Raw genomic sequence first — 14,136 nt, 5'->3', positions numbered from 1 at the left:
TGATCTCCCGAACAGCGTCCGGCGGCAGAGCTAAGTCATGCTCGTCGCGACTGTGCAGCGCACCTGACATGGGCTCGAATCCGTCGAAGGTCAAGTCTCCATGGATGTCGGCAGTATAGTTCAAGCTTCCAAACCTGACCTGATGGCCAGGGGCGTAGCTCTCAATCTGCTCCAGATGGCTAAGCGAGTTCGGGGAGAAAAACCTCACCCTGGATCGCATCGTTGCTGATGATCGAAGGAGCCATCAAGCCTTATAGTGACGGCACAGCGGAACTCTCAATGAAAGCACCAATGTCGGTGTCAAAACCGGCAGATCTTGGGTAGGGGGTCCTGAACTGTGCGTCTAAGGCGGATGGTAACAGGCGGCAGGGGACAAATTTTAACCCAGGTTCGGGCCCTCTCGATGGAGGTAATACCCTACTTCCTGCTTGATTGATCTTGATGATATGAGTATTACAAGAGTTGATCTACCACGAGATCGTAGAGGCTAAACCCTAGAAGCTAGCCTATGATTATGATTGTTGTTGTCCTACGAACTAAACCCTCCGGAGGGGGCTAGGGTTACACAGAGTCGGTTACAAGGGAGGAGATCTACGTATCCGAATTGCCAAGCTTGCCTTCCACGCAAAGGAGAGTCCCACCCGGACACGGGACGAAGTCTTCAATCTTGTATCTTCATAGTCCAACAGCCCAGCCAAAGTATATAGTCCGGCTGCCCGAGGACCCCCTAATCCAGGACTCCCTCACCCGCGCCTGCAACCGAGCTTCGGCCGCCGCAGCCGAGCTCCCCGCCATTGCGTCCGGCCGCCTCAAGCCCGACCGGCGTCATCGCCCGACGCGCGCTGGTCTAGGCTCTGGAATGAGCCCCGCTACGCTGCGAACAGGGCACCACAACCCGTTCCCGAAGCGCCCCACCGCATCCACTATCGCCGATGGCTAAGCGTCGGTGTGTCAACCCCGGTTGAACAGGGGTTTAACCTCCCCTGGGTCACTGACGTGTGGGGCCGCCCTGCTAATTAACCTAGGTTAGTACTAATTAAAATTAGGTTAGTTTAGTTGGTCACTGACACGCGGGACCCACTGGTCAGTTTGACCTGGGTTGTCCCGTTGACTCGCTGACGTCATACTAACGCGATAATTCCCTTTTCTGGAATTAGTTTATTTCTAATTAATCAGAAAATCCAGAAAAAGGTTTAAACTTCAAAAAATCATAGAAATTAATCTATAGCTTAGATGGAAAAGATTTACATATGAAAAATGATCAGAAAAATCCAATCCATCCATTAGTATTCGTTTCATGCATGACAAAGCAACTTAACCTTGCTGTATAGATCAAAACATGATACCACACTTTATAAATTCATAGTTTGAGTTTGAATTTGAACCTTTGGTTCAAATTGACTCAAACCCCTCTGGTTTCAGTTGCATTAGCCCAACACACTCACTTTGCCATGTCATATGCATGCATCATATTATTGCATAGCCATGTATTGATTGTGTTACCGGTGTGATCTCCGTTGTACGTCCTACACCCGAGGATATCCGTGAATATATCCAACCAAAGGGCAGTACACTTCCACCACCCTTCCAGGCAAGCAACCCCCATTGATTATCTCGATACAATACCATCTTCTCGCTCTTGCTCTCATTTACTGCATTAAGACAACAATGTTTCAAACTACTGTTTGTTGCGGTAGTTAAACCCCTTTCCTCTGCATGACCTGTCTTTTCCACGGTAACTAGATGAAACCCACTAGCATGTGTAGGAGTTGATTGAGCCATGTTGTGTTCCTACCATGCTATGCCTGCTATACTTAGAGTTGTGTCGGGTCTGATTCATCTGGGTGATGGATTGGAGTGAAATGGTTGTATCCGGTAATGAGAGTGAAGTGTTGAACATGTTTTGGTAAAGGTATCGATGAGAGGCCATGTGGGAGTACATGGTGGATTGTTTCATTGGAACCGTCCCTAAGAACTGAGTTCTGTGTGTGTGATTTAACATCTGCTACTAACACACATTGGGCCCTGAAATATGACCCCGCTCGACTTATTGACTGCCATGATCTCAGTCCAGTAGTTGCCAGTAGTTTCTGGTGTCTATAATATACTGGAGGCTGTGCGCAGCGCTGACCCTTGGGGGGACTGTGATGGGGCAGGTACCTAGCACGGTGTACCGGCACGCCTGTTTGGTGCCTTGGGAACCCTGCACACATCGTTTGGGGCCGTACTGGAAACACCGGCCGGATCTCCTTGTGGATGGAACCTGAATAGGCAATAAACCTGGACTAGAGACTTGCGTGGTTGGTTAGGTCGTGGTCTACACCCTCGCCGGCTTTCGCTTGAAGTCTGCCGAGCACATGACTTGTGCAGGCGCTAAGTGGTGGACATATGTGTGAAGAAGTACACCCCTGTAGGGTTATCAAACTATTTGAATAGCCGCATATGCGGTAATGGACCACTTGGTTGCTTATGCAGTTCATAGACAACTTAATGGTTACACATAAAAGACTCAAGACAAGTGTGAGTGCCGTGGATGGCCCTCTCGTAGGAAGACGGGAGAGGATCCACGGTGGAGTATTGTTGTGGTGATTAGTGGACTCATGTGCGCTATCTCATCTTATTCAAACTACTGTTATACGAAGGATAGAATAGCCAAGAGTCAGAGCTAGCTTGCCGCATAAATTCCACTACCCTTGTTGATAATGTTGCATATATGATAGGATCTGATGTAAGACTTGCTGAGTACCTTAGTACCCATGTTTGCTTAATAAACTATTGCAGAGGATAACACCGCCCCTTCGATGGATTCTATGTAGATCTCAATGTTGATGAGTAGCTTGCTACTCAGGTGGCAGCCTCGAGCCTGTGAAGGGCCTTGTAGATAGGATTCACCAAGCCTTCTTGTTACTGCTTGAGCTTGCATTGGTTTTTCCCTTGAAGGGGAAAGGGTGATACATCAAAGTGGAGTAAGTATTTCCCTCAACTTTAAGAACCAAGGTATGAATCCAGTAGGAGACAATGCAACAAGCCACCGAATACATGCACAAACAAACACCAACTTCCACCCAACGCGACAAAGGGGTTATCAATCCCTTCACGGTTATTTGCAAAGTGAGATCTGATATAGATGGATAAACAGTAAAGTAATATTTTTGGTATTTTTGGTTTATAGATCAGAAATTAAAAGATTGCAAAGAAAGTAAATAGGAAACTAAAATTGTAGATCATAAACTTATATGATGGAAAATAGAAGATTACATGATGGAGAATAGACCCGAGGGCCGTTGGTTTCACTAGAGGCTTCTCTCAAGATAGAAAATATTACGGTGGGTGAACAAATTACTGCCGAGTAATTGATAGAAAAAGTGCAAAGTTATGATGATATCTAAGGCAATGATCATGGATATAGGCATCATGTCCGTATCAAGTAGACCGAAATGATTCTGCATCTACTACTATTACTCCACACATCTACCGAGTCCTACATGCATCTAGAGTATTAAGTTCATAAGAACAAAGTAACACATTAAATAACATGAAATGATGTAGCAAAATTAACTCAAGCAATATGATGAAAACCCCATCTTGTTATCCTCGATGGCAGCAATACAATACGTGTCGGTTCCCCTTCTGTTACTAGGTTCGAGCACCGCAAGTTTGAACCCAAAGCTAAGCATTTCTCCCATTGCAAGAAAAATTGATCTAGTTGGCCAAACCAAATTGAAAGTTCGAAGAGACTTGCAAAGATATCTAATCATGCATATAAGAATTCAGAGGAGATTAAAATAATATTCATAGATAAGCTGATCATAAATCCACAATTCATCGGATCTCGGCAAACACACAACAAAAAAGTATTACATCGAATAGATCTTCAAGAACATCGATGAGAACATGGTATTGAGAATCAAAGAGAGAGAAGAAGCCATCTAGCTACTAGCTATGGACCTGCAGGTCTGTGGTAAACTATTCACACTTCATCGGAGAGACAATGGTGTTGATGTAGAAGCCCTCCGTGATCGAATCCCCCTCCGGCAGAACGCCAGAAAAGGCCCCTAGATGGGATCTCACGGGTACGGAAGGTTGCGGCGGTGGAAAAGTGGTTTTGTGGCTCCCCTGGAAGGTTTTGGGGTATTTGAGAATATATATAGGCGGAAGAAATAGGTTGGTGGAGTCACGAGGGGCCCACAAGGGTGGGGGCACCCCCTACCCCCTGGACGCGCCCTCCGTCCTTGTGGCCGCCTCATGGCTCCCCTGACATGCACTCCAAGTCCTCTGGATGTCTTCTAGTCCAAGAAAAATCATCGCCAAAGTTTCATTCTGTTTGGACTCCGTTTGGTATTCCTTTTCTACGAAACTCTAAAACAAGGAAAAGACAGAAACTGGCACTGGCACTGGGCTCTAGGTTAACTAGATGACACCCCGTGCGTTGCTGCCGGAAATTAGGTGATTCAATTTGTGGACGTGTTGATTCAAATTCATGGGCTCGACGTGAAAAAAAGAAGCAAAGATAGTTATCGGCACACCCCAATGGAAAATGGAAAAAAGGAAAAAAAATGACGTTCAAAAATACTATAAAGGGCAGAGCAGCCAACTCAAACCATATTAAAATCTACACTTCAAGATTCCATTGTCTTATATAAACATGTTGAAAGTAATTGAAAGTAAAAATCAGAAGTGGTGTGTTAGAGAACTATCAATTCACAATATGATCTGATATGCATTCAAATAAATTGTAGTTGAAGTGCGCATAACTTGCCCAACTGGGTCACCAAACATGAATTTCCATATTCTCAAGGAAGGGTAAAAGAATAACTTCATAGCATTGCATCGGCTAACTAAAAGAGAATATACATTAACTCCAAGATGTACAACAGAGTCAGCAACATTTGCTTGTAGTTTCTATATAAGGGTCTGAAAGGAAGAGATTGTGCTACTTGAACTGTTAAGAGAGGACTATAAGTAGACATACAAGGGGACATGTGTATAGTTAGGAAATTAAAATAGTGACTGTCGAATAACTATAGAAAAAGCAATGGTTGACAATCCGAGCAGTCAGCTAAACTTACTTGAACAACATACCCCAATTTCTGCAAAACAAAATGAACAAAATGAATCAATAAGTTGAGTAAGAAGTACTGTACATAATCATGATTTATGACAGATTATAACACATAAAATTCTAAAAATACAAAACCAATAGAATGACTCGGGAAGATGAGTAAGAGTACATGATAATGATTTATGAGAGAGAGAGAGATTAACACATAAAATTATGTTCCATCCGATACAATACCCAAACAACATCAGTACATCGACCAAGGGTATCAGCATTGTCAAAAAATTAGATGTGGCACTGAATCCCATTTAACCGAGTTTGAACAGACGATTCAACATAGCAAGATCACCTTACCTTCTCTAGGTTTTCTCATTGAAATCAAAGCTACAATCTGGGAAGTCTATCTAAATTCAGATAAGACAGAACGGACGGATCTACAAAAACAAACAACAACAAAGTCTGATAATGGTATAAAGCATGTGCATAAATCAACTAATCATATGTAGGTATGATGCTACAGATGTGCATGCTTGAGATGTACCGTACTTACTTATATTGAGAATATCCGGAAACAAAGTAGACTTGGAGTCATTCGTGAAGATTCCACGAGGAGTAAAACCTCGTTGCTCTTGGCGTTGTTGGCTGGGAATCCAGCACCAAGATATGTATGAAGCAAAACATGGAGCACCTTCTGATCCGGAGGGGCAATCTGACAAATTCAAAGGGCATAAGTTCAAGAATAGATCTGTGAAGATTGAGGAGGGAGAGCACCCACCTTTGGTGCAAGTGATGTTGAGGGAGTAAGCCAACCACAAATCCACCACCGCATGCTGGAACTTCCTCTCCATATTTTCCATCTGCGGGAAGCGACCGAAGAAGCAGGGCCCGACGGAGGCCAAAGGACTTCTGCGGGGCGGAGAAAGAGGGGAGACCGTCGATGGAACCGACAGAGGCGGCCGCGGTGCCGGGAGGGTGGCCTCACCTCAGTCCGATCAGCCGCCCTGGGTTAGGTAAGGGAGATCCATGTGAGTGGAGAAGATGAATAGAAAGTTATGGAAATCAATGGACCGTGGAGTTAATTGGGGAACTAGGTGGGACCTTTAATTGCGGCCAATGCTTTATGGAAATCAATTGTACTTATGGTACGCATCAGCGTGTTGTGGTGGGTGCTCTCGTGTGACTTCATAACCGAAGGCTGATGTGGCCATTGTGTGCGGGTGTAGGGCCCGGGGAATGATCGGGATAGTTTTTTTTCTCTTCGAGGGAAAATGACCTTAGGAGGTGTGACATGGCTTGTGTGGGTGTGACGTGGCTTGGTGTGATTGGATACTAAGGTGTCTATGCTGCATGTTGAGATAAATCAAGTAGTGGGGGTGAACTTTTTAAGTATATAGGATAGGTTAGTCCAAAAATCATATAAAATAGCATATTAATGCATATAAAACATCCAAACCAGATAATATAATAGCATGGAACAGTCAAAAATTATAGATACGTTGGAGACGTATCAGGCATCCCCAAGCTTAATTCCTGCTCATCCTCGAGTACGTAAATGATAAAAATAGAATTTTTGATGTGGAATGATACCTAATATTTATCCTTGTAATTCTCTTTATTGTGGTGTGAATGCTCATATCCATATGATTCAAAACAAAAGTTTAATATTAACATAAAAAATAATACTTCAAGCATACTAACAAAATAATTTTGTCTTCTCAAAATAACATGGCCAAAGAAAGCTTATCCCTACAAAATCATATAGTCTGGCTATGCTCCATCTTCATCACATAAAATATTCAAATCATGCACAACCTCAATGACAAGTCAAGCAATTGTTTCATACTTTTGATGTTCTCAAACTTTTTCAACTTTCACGTAATACATGAGCGTGAGCCATGGACATAGCACTATAGGTGGAATAGAAGGTCGTTGTGGAGAAGACAAAAGAAGGATATAGTCTCACATCAACTAGGCATATCAACAGGCTATGGAGATGCCCATCAATAGATATCAATGTGAGTGAGTAGGGATTGCCATGCAATGGATGCACTAGAGCTATAAGTTTATGAAAACTCAAAAAAACTAAGTGGGTGTGCATCCAACTTGCTTGCTCATGAAGACCTAGGGCATTTTGAGGAAGCCCATCGTTGGAATACACAAGGCAAGTTCTATAATGGAAAATTCCCACTAGTATATGAAAGTGACAATATAGGAGACTCTCTATCATGAAGATCATGGTGCTACTTTGAAGCACAAGTGTGGCAAAAGGATAGTAACATTGTTCCTTCTCTCTTTTTCTCTCATTTTTTGGGCGTTCTTTTTTTTATTTGGCCTTTCTCTCCCTTTTTATTATTTCCTCACATGGGACAATGCTCTAATAATAAAGATTATCACACTGTTATTTACTTACAACTCAAAAATTACAACTCGATACTAGAACAAAATATGACTCTATATGAATGCCTCCCGTGGTGTACCGGGATGTGCAATGAATTAAGAGTGACATGTATAAAAATAGGATGAATGGTGGATTCGCCACAAATACGATGTCAACTACATGATCATGCATAGTGTCGATGCACAAAAGTAGGGGCTCACTTTTGTACCCCTTTACTTGTGCGCGGACAGTTAGAGCCGCGCATACGACCATACCTAGGGGGGCAGAGGGAGAAAAAGCACAAGGTAACCAGAACAACGCTAAGACCAGAGACACAAAGAGAACAGGGCGAGGTGGACTCCCCGGGCAAGGCCCTTGCCGGGGCGGCCTCCGCAGCCCCGGCAAGAGCCTTGCCGGGGCAACTTGCCCAATGCCAACAGAGCGCGCCACCCTTGAGCCCAAGGGTTCCAACACCATCAACCACATTGGAACCAAGGCTCGGGAGGCACCTCCATGGTGGCATACAGATGTTTGTGAAGATCATAACCACACAAGATCGGATGAGGACCAGAAGACGACGATCCTCGGCAAGATCTGTGCCGAGGAAATCCACGAGACCCCCGGCAAGATCCTTGCCGGGGACGACCGCGATGCCACGGCAAGACCCTTGCCAAAGAAACCTGCGGGGCCACAGCCTGGCCCACATCTGCCAAGGCCCCACCGCCGTCCCCATGCAGCCGCCAGCCCAACCAGCTAGGCAGGCACCTGTGTGGCGACGCGCGGCCTCACCACGCCATCTTAGCAGCTTGCGAGCTTACGCGGCGCTGCATGCCTTGTCGGCCCGGACGCGCGTCAGAGCAAGGCGGAACGGCGACGGATGGGACGGGCCTTGTTACCATCCCCAATAAAGCAACGGGACACCTAAGAAGCACAATTAATGCGCCTTGTCCCGTAATGACAGGCGATAAGCTTGTACACTATTTGCCTTTCCACCTCCTGTGTGCCACTGTGAGACCCCTTTTTGACTATAAAAGGTGGCCCGAGGCGTACTAGAGAGGGATGCGGAACTTCTGGACTATGCACGCACCGCAGCTAGTTTGGAAGCTCAAGAACACTCAAATATACACCAAAGCAGGACTAGGGTATTACGCATCCTTGCGGCCCGAACCTGGGTAAACGATCCTTGCGCTGGCTACTAGACCCGCTGTTTGCACAACTCTGCGTCCGCCATCCGTAGAAGGGGTCCCAGTGATCCCATAGGTGTCATTTCCACCAACATCTCTGGCGCGCCAGGTAGGGGGTGCGCAGCTGCGAAAGTCCGGTCTAGCAGTTAGTTTAGCAGTTCTTTATCACCATGGCTCCCAAGAAGAAGACGATCACGGTGATCGGTTCGTTGGGAGTCGAACGGCTCGTACCAGTGCAGGCGAGTGGTGGGGCGGTCATGGACGGAAGCCGAGGCGCGGCCCGCGATGACCCACATCGATGTGGCAGTCAAAGCCTGGTGAGCGGCGTCATTCGTGCGCGAGACGACGGGCCGCAAGCCGCCAAATCCAAAGACGGAGCCGGGGCCCCTGCAGGCGGCGCGGGCCCTCCAAGGGCGGCGGTGCGGCTGACGAAGCTATGTACCTAGGGTAGGGTCATGGATCTGTCCAAGATACCATCCCTAAGGACATCTCTAAAAGAACCAGAAGCAGTCGAAGAGAGATCATCATCCACTCGACCATGAAGTTATGTTCCACTCGACAGCTTCGAGGACACTCGACCGTGCGAACAACCACTCGACCACCAGAAGATGTGAGGCCACTCACTCCGCAACGGTCGGGATTTAAGTCATAGCTTTAATAATCATTTATAGCACTTTACTCCGAACGTTACCAGTAACGCTCCTCCTTTATGAACATTGAACCTTGTGTAACGGAGGGGAGCTGGGGTCCTGGCGCACTCTATATAAGCCACCCCCTCCACTAGGACAAGGGTTCACACCTTTTGTAATCCACACGCATATATCCAGTCGACCGCCTCCGTGCTCCGAGACATAGGGTTGTTACTTCCTCCGGGAAGGGCCTGAACTCATAAAACTCGCGTGTACAACTCCTCCATAGCTAGGATCTTGCCTCTACATTCCTACCCCCATATTCTACTGTCAGGTTTAGAACCACGACAGTTGGCGCCCACCGTGGGGCAGGTTTCTTCGCGACTTTTTGGAGAAGTTGCAATTTTTCCGATCCCCTTCATCATGGTTTCAGGCGGAGGTTTAGTTGAGGGCCGCGAGATCCGTCTCGGCGCGCTTGTGTTTATCGCAGACGATTCCGCTTGGCTTCAGGAGGCTCCACTTGACGTCGACACGCTCCCTGTCCGCGGGGCGACGCACTTTCGCGTGTGCGTCCGTGGCATCCTCCTGCGGCAGCCGTCGACCAAGTATCAGTCGGCTCCAGCAGCTTTCCCCCTCCCTGCAGCCCGCCGGAGCAAACGTTCCGGTCGGTCGAGGCTTCAGCGGTGGGTGAGGCATGCGGTGGCCCGCCAGTCGGCCACCCCTCCAGTCGCGGCAATCGAGCCGACGAAACTCTCTACGGCTTGTTCGATCTGTCGACTGGCTCCATAGAGACTGCATCCGAGTGTGATAGCAGCGACCTAGCGGCAGAAGTTTTGATGGTCAATGGACACGCGGTCCTCCTGGCTTCACACGTGAAGACGGAGGTGATGGAGACGGTGATCCATCGCGCGTTCATGAAGAGTACCGCCCCGAGCCCCTCTCTTCGCAGCAAAGGGAAGAACTTCGCCGCTGAAACATGGATGCACTGCATACTCCTATAGTTGGAGAAACCCCTGAGGCCCAGGCCTTGGAGCAGGCACGCTTGGCCAACTTGGCTGAGCACACTCGACTGGAGAACCTCCAGCGCGCACTCGACGATCGCGCTCGGCAACGTGCTCCCGAATCCAGTCGACGCTAACTTTTTCCACCTTCGACTCAGGTATACTGAACCCCGATCTAGAATCTAGCAGCTGCCGCCCGGATAGCGGAGTCGATCCAACCTTCCCAGTCAGAGGCTGGCCGAGGTCTGGTGCAGATCTGAGCCTTGCTCCGGGCGGCGGGAGAATAGAATACAACTGTATCTCAGTCGTGGAATAGGATTCATAGCAGATCCATGGTTGCAGACACAGTTTAGTTGGCCCATAGCCCAAGATCTCCCCCGAGGCGTGAGGGACGTGGAGATCGACGAGATTAGTACAGAAACTGTGAGCAGTATGATCACCGAGTCGACCGCGATGATCGTCGTCGAGTGCCCATGCCTCCTCCAAGGAGTGGGTCGTACGTGCCTCGGCAACACGAAGACAGGCGCCCTCATAGTGTTGGGCGAGGGATTCCAGTCAACCCCAGGGAGCCAGGCTTTGATGCGAGGTATATTCTCGTTAATGGCTTGGTCGACAGAAACAGAGCTCACCGAGAGGGCCATGACAGGGATCCGCAAACTAGCAGCAGGGTGCATGTCTCAGGTCCAGAGTGCTTCAGCAGAGCCATCAAGGCTACAGTGATTCCCCCCAACTTCAGGTTGGCGACTGGAGTCAGTAAGTTTACTGGTGAGTCCAAGCCTGACACTTGGCTTGAAGACTACCGAGTGGCTGTCTAGATTGGTGGTGGCAATGATGAAGTGGCCATGAAACACCTTCCTTTGATGTTGGAGGGCTTGGCTAGAGCATGGCTGAATCAGTTGGCACCTAGCAGTATTTATACTTAGGAAGATCTCGCCTGAGTGTTTGTAAGAACATTCAAGGGCACTTGCAAATGGCCGGCAGGTTTGAGAGAATTACAGTGTTGTGTTCAGAAACCAAATAAAATTTTGAGGGATTATATCCAGAGATGGATCACCCTGCACCACACGGTGGAGGATGTGTCTGATCATCAGGCAATTTGTGCCTTTAAGGAAGGTGTCAGGTATCGGGAGTTGAATCTGAAATTCGGTTGGACAGGAAATATGACTCTGACTTGGATGATGGAGATTGCCACCAATTATGCCAATGGTGAAGAAGAAGAAGAACGACTCCGAAGTGGCAATCACAAAGCAGTCGCCCATGAAGCCGGAGGAGAAAACTCCGGTCGAAAGCAGAAGCGCAAGGCCGAGCCAGTTGCTCCTGGTGAAGCCTTAGCTGTGGTTCAAGGAAAGTTCAAGGGGAAGCCCAAAGGGCCGTGGAACACCAAGAAAGTAAAAGATCAAGATGGAAATGACGTGCTGGATTTGCCATGCCACATCCACAACAAAAAAGATGAAGAGGGTAATTTCATTTATCCGAAGCACACCACTCAGCAGTGTCGACTCCTGATCCATCAATTCCGAGAGAAACAACCCAAGGAAAAGGAGAAGGAAGCAGACAAGGCTGAGGATGAGGAAGAAGATGATGATGGTTATCCCCACGTGAATTCCACTCTAATGATTTTTGCTGACATTGAGAGCAAAAGTCGATTGAAAGTCATCAACAAAGAAGTGAACATGGTCGCTCCGGTGACACCCAGTTATTTGAAGTGGTCACAGACTGCCATTACATTCGACTAGTCTGATCATCTAGCGCACATAGACACCCTTGGGGGGAAAGCACTGGTGGTCGACCCGGTGGTCGAAGGCACCCTACTGACAAAGGTCCTGATGGATGGTGGCAGTGGCCTGAACATACTATATGTAGAGATGTTGAAGGGAATGGGAATTCCGATGTCCAGACTCAGTGAAAGCAATATGAGTTTCCATGGGGTCATTCCAGGCAAGAAGGTTGCATCACTCGGCCAGATTGCTCTCGATGTGGTTTGCAGTGATTCCAAGAATTACCGCAAAGAAAAGCTGACATTTGAAGTTGTGGATTTCTAGAGTGCCTATCATGCCATTCTGGGCAGGCCTTCTTATGCACGTTTTATGGCTCGACCATGTTACGTGTACCTCAAATTGAAGATGCCTGGTCCCAAAGGGGTGATCACTATCACCGGTAATCGGAAGAAGGCAGAAGAGTGCTTCCAGAAGGGTTCAAAGATCGCCGATGCACAGATGGCCGTGGCAGAATTGCAAGAATACAAAAAAAATGCAGATCCGAGTCATTTGTTGCGAGCCAAGAAGCCAGCCACAGATCCAGCATTCCAGTCGTCTGGTGAAACGAAGTCGATTCACATTCACCCGACAGACCCCAATGCTGCTCCGACTCACATTTCAACCACACTCGACTCCAAATAGGAAGAAGCGCTCATCCAGTTCCTTCGTGACAACTGGGACATCTTTGCATGGAAACCTTCGGACATGCCGGGTGTTCCCAGGGGACTGGCTGAGCATCATTTGCGAGTCGACCCAAAAGTGAAACCAGTCAAAGAACATCTTTGACGGTCCGCTGTACAGAAGAGAAAGGCAATCGGTGAAGAGGTGGCTCGGCTTTTGGCAGCTGAGTTTATCCGATAGATTTACCACTCCGAGTGGTTAGCCAATGTTGTCATGGTCCCAAAGAAGGACGACTCACTTCGCATGTGCATTGACTTCAAGCATATCAATCGAGCATGCCCGAAATATCACTTTCCTCTCCCTCGCATCGACCAGATAGTCGACTCGACTGCGGGGTGTGAGCGTTTGTCCTTTTTGGACGCCTACTCCGGGTACCACCAGATCCGTCTGTACGAACCTGACAAGATAAAGACGGTTTCATCACCCCATTTGGGTGCTTCTGTTATGTCACAATGCCATTCGGTTTGAAGAACGCTGGAGCCACATTCATGCGGATGATTCAGAAGTGCCTGCTCACTCAGATCAGTCGGAATGTGGAAGCATACATGGATGACATTGTGGTCAGGTCACGTAAAGGTTCCGACCTACTGACTGACCTTGCTGAAACCTTTGCCAACCTCAGAGGGTATGATATCAAGCTTAATCCATCAAAGTGCACGTTTGGAGTTCCAGGCGGAAAATTACTCGGTTTTCTCCTTTCCGAACGAGGGATCGATGCTAACCCAGAGAAAGTGGGTGCTATACTCTGAATGAAATGACCTGTGCGTGTGCATGATGTCCAGAAGCTTACTGGTTGCTTGGCCACCCTAAGTCGATTCATTTGTCGCCTTGGTGAAAAGGCACTGCCTCTTTACCGACTAATGAAGAAATCAGATAAGTTCAAGTGGACTCCTGAAGCTGATGCAACATTTGCAGAGCTAAAAGCCCTGCTTTCCACCCAGCCGGTGCTTGCTGCCCCAATCAGCAAAGAGCCTTTACTGCTTTATATAGCAGCCACTGGACAAGTCGTCAGTATAGTACTTACGGTCGAGCGGGAAGAAGAGGGAAAAAGCTACAAAGTTCAGCGCCCAGTTTATTATATTTCTAAAGTTCTGACTCCATCAAAGCAGAGATATCCGCACTATCAGAAGCTCGTTTATGGAATTTACATGACCACGAAGAAGGTTGCACACTATTTCTCTGATCACTCTGTTACAGTCGTCAGCGACACTCCATTGTTAGAGATTCTGCACAACAAAGATGCAACTGGTCGAGTGGCAAAATGGGTGATTGAACTCCTTCCCTTAGATATCAAGTTCGAGGCAAAGAAAGCTATTAAGTCCCAAGCAATAGCAGATTTCCTCGCCGAGTGGATTGAACAACAACTGCCGACTCAAGTTCACTCGGAGCACTGGACCATGTTCTTTGATGGATCCAAAATGCTGAATGATTCTGGTGCTGGGGTGGTT

Source organism: Triticum dicoccoides, chromosome 6A (assembly GCF_002162155.2).
Source record: "Triticum dicoccoides isolate Atlit2015 ecotype Zavitan chromosome 6A, WEW_v2.0, whole genome shotgun sequence".
In the NCBI taxonomy this organism is placed as follows: domain Eukaryota; kingdom Viridiplantae; phylum Streptophyta; class Magnoliopsida; order Poales; family Poaceae; genus Triticum; species Triticum dicoccoides.
The sequence above is the reverse complement of the archived record's forward strand: the minus strand, read 5'-3'. Positions refer to the sequence as shown.